Source organism: Pseudorasbora parva, chromosome 6 (genome assembly GCF_024679245.1).
Source record: "Pseudorasbora parva isolate DD20220531a chromosome 6, ASM2467924v1, whole genome shotgun sequence".
NCBI lineage: Eukaryota > Metazoa > Chordata > Actinopteri > Cypriniformes > Gobionidae > Pseudorasbora > Pseudorasbora parva.
This window is the reverse complement of record NC_090177.1, coordinates 7,210,002-7,221,140: the sequence shown is the minus strand read 5'-3', so window position 1 is coordinate 7,221,140 and position 11,139 is coordinate 7,210,002.

Here is an 11,139-nt window from a genome sequence, read left to right as displayed (position 1 = left end):
CAATGCCTATAAAATATTTGCACAGTAAATATAAACCGTTTAAGTAAAGCTGGTCCACTCTTAAAAATCACTAAATATAAGAGGTAGTCTTTAAAAAAACGGCACCTGGCTTACCAATATTAAAACACGCTACAAAAACGAGCATTATCTTCCTTAGATAGACGTCTGGATGTATCCGTCCTATGATGTGGCGACAAAGGTTTCATTTGGTGTGTGTTGTCACTAGTGATGGGGAGTCGACTCCAAAAGAGTCGATTCCTCAACTCTAAATGTCCCAGAGTCTGGGTCGACTCCGGCACAGAAATCCACTCTCGATGTCGACTCTGTTGCGGTGTCCGAAATCGCTCACTTGTTTACAGATTTTCTAATCCACATAGCCTGAAGTGCATGCCAGTGTAGTGCACCACCATAAGCAAGGAGTGACTCAAATGAGGAATTGAGACACTGACGTAGCCTAACTTAATATTGCGTCAGAGACTGTCGCAAACTGTCACATGCTTAGGCTAACGTTACTTTAGAAACAGAAAACAGTCACAACGACTTTAGTTTGTAAACATAGGCTTCCTCCATGCTAGCTTTAGTTTAATTGACAGAGGGTATATAGTGCAATATCCCAGCAAACACGTTTACGTTGTGGCAACGTCTGTGGCACGTTGCATTTCTACTATGGCAACGTCGCATGTCGACGTGCTCGCAACATTGTAACAACGTAGAATTGTAAGACGCGACGGGGCTGTAGCAACGTTGTTGCTCAACATTCAGCAACTTTAAAGGACAACTCCAGTGAGAAATGAACCTAGGGGTAATTAACAGATGGTCAGCGAGTAGATCGTTCTCTGGGATGCGTTTTCTTGAAAATCGAATGTAAAGAGTTTTATCTTTAAAAACAGATTAGCTTATAACGCTTGTCTATGGGGCACAGGGTAGACACAGGGTGGTAAAATTAAATCGCTAGTTAATACCACTAACAAGGCTCAAAATAGCCTCACACTAACACGGTAGCATATTGAGGGTCCCTACATGCAAACCGAAGCATTGAGAACTTTGTAAGAGTACAAACAGTTTAATAAGAAGATACGTTGTAAACACAGTGCCTTACGCGTTCACGGACAGGCACCATCTCGAAACACAGTCTCCATGAATCGATCTACGAGCGCTGTTCTAAGTGAGCTGGTCGATAGGAATTAAGTTTGTGAAATGTAATAACATGGACATTTTTATTTTTATTTATTTATTTTCTCTGTTGTGTTCAGTGTTTTCTTCCGGAAACAACGGACCATATGAGAATTCAAGTCACAGTTCATCACTTAGCAGAGCTCTCGTCGCTCGATGAGTCGAGACTGTTTTCCAAGATGGTGCCTGTCCGTGAACGTGTAAGGGACTATGTTTATAAAGTGTCTTCTTATTAAACTGTTTGTACTCTTACAAAGTTCTCAATGCTTCGGTTTGCATGTTGGGACCCTCATTATGCTACTGTGTTAGTGTGAGGCTATTTTTAGCCTTGTTAGTGGTATTAACCAGCGATTTAATTTCACCACCCTGTGTCTACTCTGTGCCCCATAGACTAGTGTTATAAGCTAATCTGTTTTTAAAGATAAAACTCTTTACATTCGATTTTCATGAAAGTGATACATACAGATACATTTTTAAAAAAATAAATAAAATAGAATAAACAAATATTTAGTTTAAGTATATTAGATCAAACACAAAAAAAGGAAAGATAGGCCTAGGTCAGAACATTTAAGAACAAAACCAGGTTTTGTAGATGGCAGAAAATCGTATTCAAAAGCCTGGTGATGAGGTCGGTAACCGGTAACTTATCATGTCCAGGAAATATCAACAAATCTAAAGAAGAAATTCAAGTCCAGAAACCAGCAGGTATGAGATGTTGAACACTTTCTTAACGGTAAGGATCTGAGTAAATCTGGTAACGTTAAATAGCGTTATGATGGTAATACACAAAATCGCAACTCCATGAATAATAACATGATTTGTCCGTTTATTTTATTTGATTTTTAAAAATGTAGTTTGTAAAAAAAAAAAAAAAAAGAACCAATGAATTTCACGTAGACACGGAAATTGTAGCTTGTTTGAATATTTACGTATCAGCTAAGGTAAATTAAAAGCAATAGCCTACTCACGTATCCGCGTATCAAGTTAATTATAGCCTACTCGTTGAAGAATGAATGAGACGCTTCAACTGTCAGTTGAAATTTAAAAGGCTGATATTCACGCTTCAGGACAGTGATGACGAGTACAGGTCGCCCAGTGGTTGTCCAGATACCTTGGCACAACTTTAAGCAATGGTCCGGACGGTGGTTCAATGTCAACGTTGTGACAACACTGTAACAACCTTCACCACACAACGTATTATAGCAACCTTTTGGCCATGTTGTGTCAACGTTGTTAGAAGGTTGAGTATGTTGTGCCAACGTTGTGTGTTTGCTACAGATTTCCATTGTGTTCATAATCAACCATAAAAATACGCAAATCAAGAAGAACACATCAATAAGTGTACGTTATTGTAGCTATGCATTTTAGCATTTAGTAGCTATCTTTAAAGGCGGGCGTACACTGTGCGAATTCGGTCACTCGGAAGGTCGTGAGATATTGCAGACGCTACGAGTCATTTAATTTGATCATCGCATCAAATCAGCTGGTACACGGCACGTCTGTTTGCACCGCGAGCCGGCCGCGATTACACGAGTTGGCATGTAACACAGACACCGGAGCTTTCAATGTTGCTGCTATGGCTTTAGATACAAAAAATAAAGAAAAAAGGTGTGAAAATGATTTGTTGAAAAGCAGAGAACAGCCATTCCTTTTAACCGAAACAACCAGAGGGAGAGAGAAGAGTGCACGTGAGAGAGAGAAAGTGTGTGTGTGTGTGTGTGTGTGTGTGTGAACGCAGTATGTGGCAGCCACTGAGCTAGTCATATAGATTGAGCGTATGTGACGTGCTTGTGCATGATTTGGCAATAGGGGACAGCTGGTAAAAATTGGGCCGACTCCCCGAACTTTTTAAACATGTTTAAAAATGATCGTAAGGTCGGGAGGTGCTCTTAACGTGCTCGGCTCGTCTCGTATTTCCTCTCACACGGTGCGAGCCGCGACCATACGAGCATCCACGATGTCCACGCGATTTCTCCCGAGAAAAAAAAAATCGTCTGCGAGTTCGTACGACAGCAAAAATCGCACCGTGTACGCCCGCCTTAACTCACCTTTTTAAGAATGAGCATGTGACATCATTCGACAACAGCTTTTTATGCGACTTTCCTCTGTAAAATTATGTCAGCAATAGCAGAAACGTTGATCTCATCAAGTCATCGCTAAATCGGACGGTCACGCTAAAAGTGTGGTTTAAATAGGGGCTGTGTGTCAGGGGGAAATTTAAGTGTGTAACAACTGCAATTTTCTCTCATTTCTGACCCGGTTTTGATTTAAAGTTGATTCCATAGACTCCTTGTGCGAGTCGGGACTCCAAAAAACCTGGAATCAAACACTCCTTGTCAACGGTTGTCACTGATAGTTCACTTATCTGAGTTTCATAAACAAGTTTTGCATCACTGGAAGACGGTATTTACCCATAACTTTAACCCTCACTGTGCCACCTTGTGGAATAATAGAGTAATTGTATCAAACAAAAAGTCTGTTCAACCAGCTTTGGTTTGACAAAGACATTATCTTTGTTCATGACATTTTAGATATTAAGGGTGAAATCTTACAGTTAAAAGATTTAAAAATCAAATTTGATAATATCCAATGTTCTCTTAAAGAATGTAAGAGAATATGTAAATCTATTCCAGTGAATTTTTTACAGCTGATAAAAAACAATTATTTTTTCAAATGTCCAAATCAAACTTCCAAACTTAATGATAGGAGAATTAAACATTATGGACAAAAAAATGTGTCAGCAAATATTTAAATAAAGCTGTCAAAAGGACATATCATGACTATGATTGCTGAAAAACATTGGAAATTCATAAAATGGCCAATTGCACCCAAAGTAAAAGAAATGCAATTTAAAATTCTTAACAATTACTACCCATCTGCGGAGACACTGAGGGGTAGATTTGGTTTTGAAGTTGACCCTTGCGATTTTTGTCATGAAAACCCAGAACGAACAGAGCATTTATTCTTCCTTTGCTCAGTTAGTAGGAAGTTCTGGGAAGATGTACACAACTGGTTAAATAATAAAATTAGCGAACTAGAGCAATTTACAAAAGAAGATATTCTTATTTATAATTCTAAACTAACGAGGGATCTTTCACTTCTGATCAACATTATCATCATTATGGGTAAATACCACATTCACAAAAGTAAAGGGAAAAAACAATTGCCAATTGTGAACTGTTTTAAAAATGAATTTCGTATGTTATTATCCTCCATGAACCTTGTCAAAAATTCTAAACAAACTGTAGAAGATATTTGTTGTGCTGCTGAAATGTTTTTGATCCTGTAACATTTATTTTGAGAACAACGCCTTTTTTTCCTTTTCTTTCCCGTCCTCATTATCAACTTGCACTTTGTTGTTGCCTTCTCCATTTTATTTTTATTTATTTTTGTTTTGTTGTGTTTCTTATGCTGTTTTCTCCACGAGAGTTTGTAATCTAAACATAAAAAAATAAAAAATAGAAAACCCTGATAGTTCACGCTTCTGCGTCATGGCATGAAGCTGGTGTGTTGCCAAATCCCTCCCTCTAAATCTCCAGGACCTCCTCATATGTCTAAATTTTTCACAAAAAATGTAACCAGACATGAATATAAATATGCTTTATGTGTACAATTTTTTTTTTTTTTTTACTATTTTTTTTTTTTATTTATTAGCTATTTATTTTACATTTAATTCATTTTCGAGAGCGCTCCTTCAGGAGTGTCCATTAAATATACGACATTATTTTGTGTGTGTATCTAATATTGTGTTAACCACGGCCTTGTTGCAAGTGTTTAGTGACATCACATATCTTTACATCACATTATCCAAATACACACTTTAGAAAACAAGAACCAAAAGCAAAAATCATAACTGGAAAGAATCATTATAACAAAAGGATAAATATTGATTAAGGCTTTGATTATGAAGTTAATTAGGATATATGTACTATATACAGCTGAGGCGGCAGTGGATTTCAGAATCCCCTTTTCAACTGTCTTACATTATAATCATTATATGTCTGACAAGGTCTGATAAACATTATATTAACATACTAGCCAAATTAAAAATAAATATCATACATACCATATGGGCTTCAGAGGAGTGGGGTAACAGTAATTGATCAATGCACTGGGTCTTTTGCCCTTCAGCAACACAGGTCTGATGTGACGGCTTAGTATGGGGAAATGGAGCGAAAACTCAAACGCATGAAGTTGATTTTTATTAAATAACAAAATATGGAACAAACATAACACCCATGAGGGGGGAAAGCAAACGTCAAATAAACTAAACACAAGGAGCAGGAAGCGGTAGCATCGGAACAAAAGACATCCAACATACCAACAATAATAACTGAAGACACAATGAGAATATAAAGGGTGACCAATCAAGCAGGAAACCAGGGAGAACAGGTGGGGCAAATTAACCAATAATGAGATGACAAGAGGGGTGGGGGGAAGACAGGAGCACATGACATAGAACAAAAAACCAAAACAAAACACCACATGAGCTAACCAAGACAGACATGTGACACGTGGCTTTCAGTGGCATGCAACGGTCCACAGTTCACTATAGTCATTGTAACCCAGGTTACCAAAAATACATGACAAAATTTAATAAATGAGTCAGGACATTTTTTCTTTTCAAATAAGAATTTATTTTCATGAGTATTAGGACATCCAATCGAATTATTTTGTGTTTGTAAGAACCGACCAATGAGGATCGAGGATGTTTTCTAGCGCATTTTTTGTTTTCCGGATTTCGCACGCGGTTGGAGCTCGTGCTCTCTCTCTCATCGGCTGATCAGAAGTGCAGACGTGAATCGAGTCTCTCCAAAGAAAAGTAACGCATTTAAAAAAATCAAAGACAAATATGTGATTTTAGTTGAAGTTATACATGTCCAGAGACTATTTAGACTGTGAAGAAGTGAAGTTATGTGAAAAAATAGAGATTTGAGATTGATAATACGTGACGCAGCTACTGAGAAGAAGCCTCGTAACGCATAGTGCGTTGAAAAAGACGTTTTATGAGGAAACTGAGAGTTCATTTATTTCTGAGAGCTGGATGAGCAGAAAAAAAAGTCAAGTTGTAGGAAATCCACAGACCTAAAAGGGATTGAGTGTTCAAGTTCATCGTGTTTTGGTCAGGTTTTTTTCCCCTCTCTTTTTCTGTTTTTCTTGTCCATTCTTCTGGATTTGAGCGAATCTTAATCCTGTCAAGTGCACTGCTGAGTTGCTGACACATGATCGATGCTTAACGGAGTGGAGTTTCTGGATTCCTGGATTTCGTTCTAACTCCCGTGTTCACGGAGGGAGTGGGGACTGGCGAGCCACACGGACCTAACAGCGAGCGTGATTTTTGTGACACTGAACTTGTCATTGCCGATTTGGACGGTAGGATTGACCCAACAGCACTTGCATCTGATTCAAATAGCTCTTCCAAAAGGATTAAATCGCAGAGGATAGACTGAGAAAAGCACACATTCGTCGTTCATTTCACATTCACAAAGTTGCGAATCATTTGAGATACTGAGAAATTGAACAACATTTTGAAAACAGGTTTTAAATTTCAGTGACGGGAATTAAATGTGAATTTATTGTTTTTTTCTTTTTGCTTGATCAATGTAATTTATTTATTTATTTTTCTTACTTTCTTTCATTTCTCTGGTGTTTTATTAATTTGAAGCCAGAAAGACACATTTCAAAAGGGATTTAAATTTCACATTTTATTTTTCTCATTTTATTTTTAATATTTCAATTTACATTTCCTAGGGTGAGGTCCTCGGTGGTTGGGTTGGATTGATTGATTGATTCAGAAAAAAAAACTGAAAGAGATTAGTGAAACCTAGAAGGGGAAAGATAATTTGAAGTCAATTTTATTCGAAATTAGTATTTATTTATTTTTATTTATTTTTTGGTGATTACATTTACCTTTTGTGTACTTTAAGCTCCATTAAGTCTTGAATTCTGTAAAGGAAATAAGAGAGAACAGAGTTTAGGATCACAGAATTCATTTGAGGTCTTAAAGAAATTGTTTTAATTTTATTTATTTGGGAAAATATACATTGTATTTTATTTCACTTACTTTGTTTTGTTACACTTTTATTTTATTTTATTTTCATTGTCATACATTTCACTTGTCACATTTAAAAACCTGAAATTTGAAAAGAAATACAACAAGTTAAACCTTACCTGTTTGATGAGTGGTTCATTATTGTTGTGACATTCTTATTCTCTGCAGACGAATCTAGCCTTCTGATTAAACTGGTCCATACGCAGACTTTGTGTCTGTACTAGATTGAGTGAAGGGCTACAAACTTGGCGAGTAGCCAGCCAGGAGAATTTGGAATGTCATAAAACAATAGTGACTTCTCATCTGTGTCAAAGCAGCGTATACAGTGTAGTTGTGAACTATGGATATTGTGAGACGTGAGAGAGTGAGTGTTCCTGATGCCGTTCTAGTGAGCGGTATAACGCTATCTGAATCCGATCAAGAGCTTGAATCATGGCTGATGCGTTATGGTAGTATAAAGCGAACCTTGCTCATTGATAGTCCAGCCTCAGAATTTCAACGGCAAGCTATCATAGAGTTCCAATATAGCTCTGCAATGGATGTGCTGCGACCCTTGTTGCCATTACGAATCGTAAGCACTTCTAATGCAGACACCTGCTTTAATGTACGTGCCTTGAGCAGTGTTTATTCGCAGACGACTGGGGGTGATGTCACTAGAGATTATCTAGAGGAACTGCAAGAAATCGCTAGAGTTAGCGGAAAACCCTTTCAAGTGTTGATTCAAGAGGAGCTAAAGAAGCTTAAAGCTGCTAGCTCTTCTGTTGAACCATCACCCACGTCGAGTGATGCCACTGATTTTCCAATTGTGGCCGATTCTCAAACCCGTCGGTTATCCGCTCAATCACAAAAAATAGTCGAAGAGATAACTGCTCCTCCATTGTCAGATAGAGCGTCTTTGTCAAGTAGCCAACAAAGCAAATATAAAAACCTGACCAAAACCGTTGATGAAAATGCGGTGCCCACATGTACTGCTCTGCCAATGGATGTAATAAGCCCCCCTAGCGTACAACGCGTAGTAGTTGAACATATTGTGCGAGCTACTGATGCTGTATCAACTCAGTACATTCCTGTGCGCTTGAGGTCGTTTTCAGGGAAAGTTCCTAGACCAGGAAATGAACCCAATTTTGATACCTGGAGGGCGAGCGTTGATTTCTTGTTGGATGACCCATCCATTTCTGACTTGTCTCGCACCAGAAAAATACTGGACAGCCTTTTGCCGCCAGCGGCTGATGTTGTAAAGCATGTTGGTCCTCAAGCATCTCCGTTGGTATATTTAGAGCTGTTAGAGTCTGTCTATGGGTCAGTTGAGGATGGTGACGAGTTATTGGCAAGATTTATGACTCTGCTGCAGAATCAGGGGGAGAAACCTTCTAGCTACCTGCATCGGCTGCAAGTCATGCTGAGTGCAGCGGTGCGGAGGGGAGGCATTTCAGAAGCTGAACGTGACCGAAGCTTATTAAAGCAGTTTTGTAGAGGGTGTTGGGATAACCGTTTACTTGCAAATTTGCGCCTTGAGGAAAGAAAGACCAACCCCCCTTCATTTGCTGAGTTAGTAGTGTCGGTTAGGGCTGAAGAGGACAAGCTAGCTTCCAAAGAGGAGCGCATGCGAAGTCATTTAGGAATGAACAAACCCAGTTTACACCCTTTTAAGTCAAAGGCCATCACAAATCAGCTTTCCACCCACGTCGCGGAGGTAGGGAGTGAAACAACTGTTGAGACAGATTCGAAAAGAACAATGTCGAGTATTCACACGCAGATAGCTTCTCAGAAAATCTCAGGTTCTAAGAAGGGGCAGGGTGATTGCCAGGAATCTGTGGAGTTTTTGAAATTAAGAGCAGAAGTAAATGAGTTGAGAGCACAAGTCCAGACTATGGAGTCAGTTGTGCCGAAAAAGACATTGTACACTGACTCAAGTTTTTCAGAACTTGCAGAGCTGAGAAAGCAAGTAGCTGAGTTAAAAACTCAAGTGGTCACTTTGGAAGCACAGAAAAGTCGAACTCAACCGTTAGGTTCCCATAGAAATTTTGAAAAGGCGTGGCCTAGACAGTTTGAGTCGAATGAGTTTAAGCAGTCTCAGATGAGTGGGACAGGCGTGCCCCGACCTCGTCCTGGGTACTGTTTTCGCTGCGGCGAAGATGGTCACATTGTCACCCACTGTGAAAATGACCCAGACCCTTCCAAAGTGGCTAGAAAACGCTGTTTGCTGAGGGAGAAACAAGCCCAGTGGGACTTGCAGAACCAGGTGAAATTGCAGCAGGTAAACTCCAGGCCGTCTCTGCAGTAGGGCATGCAGAGAGCGGGGCTGAGTTTCATTGCCCTAAAAAGAGCAGAAATGTTTTTCACACTGGTTCAATGTCAGGACGGTTGCCAAAAGGATTAATTGGGACAAAGTGTACTGCCCAGTTGTGCATTGATGGGACACAGGTGAATTGTTTATTGGACACTGGGTCCCAAGTGACCACAATTCCGTCTTCTTTCCACAAAGCACATTTAGCAGACCATCCCGTGAAGCCTTTAAATGCCTTGTTGGAGGTAGAAGGGGCCAATGGGCAGTCTGTACCCTATTTAGGGTATGTGGAAGTAATGTTAACTTTTCCTAAAGAATTCTTGGGGTCAGAAGTGGAAATTGGTACTCTAGCCTTAGTGGTTCCTGACTTGGTGGGAGTGCAACAGATTTTAGTTGGGACAAACTCCTTGGATGCCTTGTACGATACCCATGCTCAGGGAGATGTTGAGCTCAACCCAGCTTTCAATGGTTACCGAGCTGTGCTTAAGATTTTGAGTGCCAGGCATAAGCTGAGAAGTGCAGAGACTTTGGGGTGTGTATCCTTGGGTGGAGATAGTGCTGAAACGGTGCCTGCGGGTGGTATTGCAGTGTTTGATGGTTATGTTTACCTGAATGGTTGCTTTTCAGAAAACTTAGCAGTCATTGGGCCTTCGGAATTGTCTAATTTACCAGGTGGTTTAGTCATTGCCAGTGGTTTGCACACCTTGCCTAGCAAACGTTCCTTTCATGTGCCTGTGTTGGTTAGAAATGATTCCCATGCTGACATTGTGATTCCTTCAAAGACTGTGTTAGCTGAAATGTATTCTGTTCAGCAAGTGATGGAGCCTTCCCAGGGAAGCGACTCCTCACAAGCCCAAGAGAAATCCCCTGAAACACAGATACCCATTGATTTTGGTGACTCACCTTTGCCGACAGAATGGAAGAGTCGTATCTCTGCTTTACTGAATGCAATGCCTGAAGTTTTTGCCGTGCATGATATGGATTATGGCCATACTGATAAAGTGAAGCATCGCATTAGGCTTAGCGATGAGACCCCGTTCAAACATAGGCCCAGACCGATTCATCCCCAAGATGTCAGTGCAGTTAGGAAACACTTGCAGGAGTTGTTGGACACTGGAGTGATTAGGGAGTCTGAATCTCCTTTTGCTTCTCCAATTGTTGTTGTAAGAAAAAAAGATAATTCTGTTCGGCTTTGTATCGATTTCAGGAAGCTGAACGCGCAGACCATTAAGGACGCCTATGCCCTTCCAAATCTTGAAGAGGCATTTTCTGTTCTTACGGGCTCCAAATGGTTCTCCGTTCTCGACCTGAAATCAGGATACTATCAGATTGAAATGGACGAGCAGGATAAGGAAAAGACGGCCTTTGTGTGTCCCATGGGTTTCTGGGAGTTTAATCGGATGCCGCAGGGGATAACAAATGCCCCAAGTACTTTTCAGCGGCTCATGGAGCGTTGCATGGGGAGTTTGAACCGGAGTGAGGTTCTGGTTTTCATTGATGACCTGATTGTGTTTTCAGAAACCCTTGAGGAGCACGAACGCCGTCTACTAGAAGTCCTTAACCGATTGAAAGAGTATGGCTTAAAACTTTCTCCTGACAAATGTAAATTCTTTCAGAAGTCTGTGCG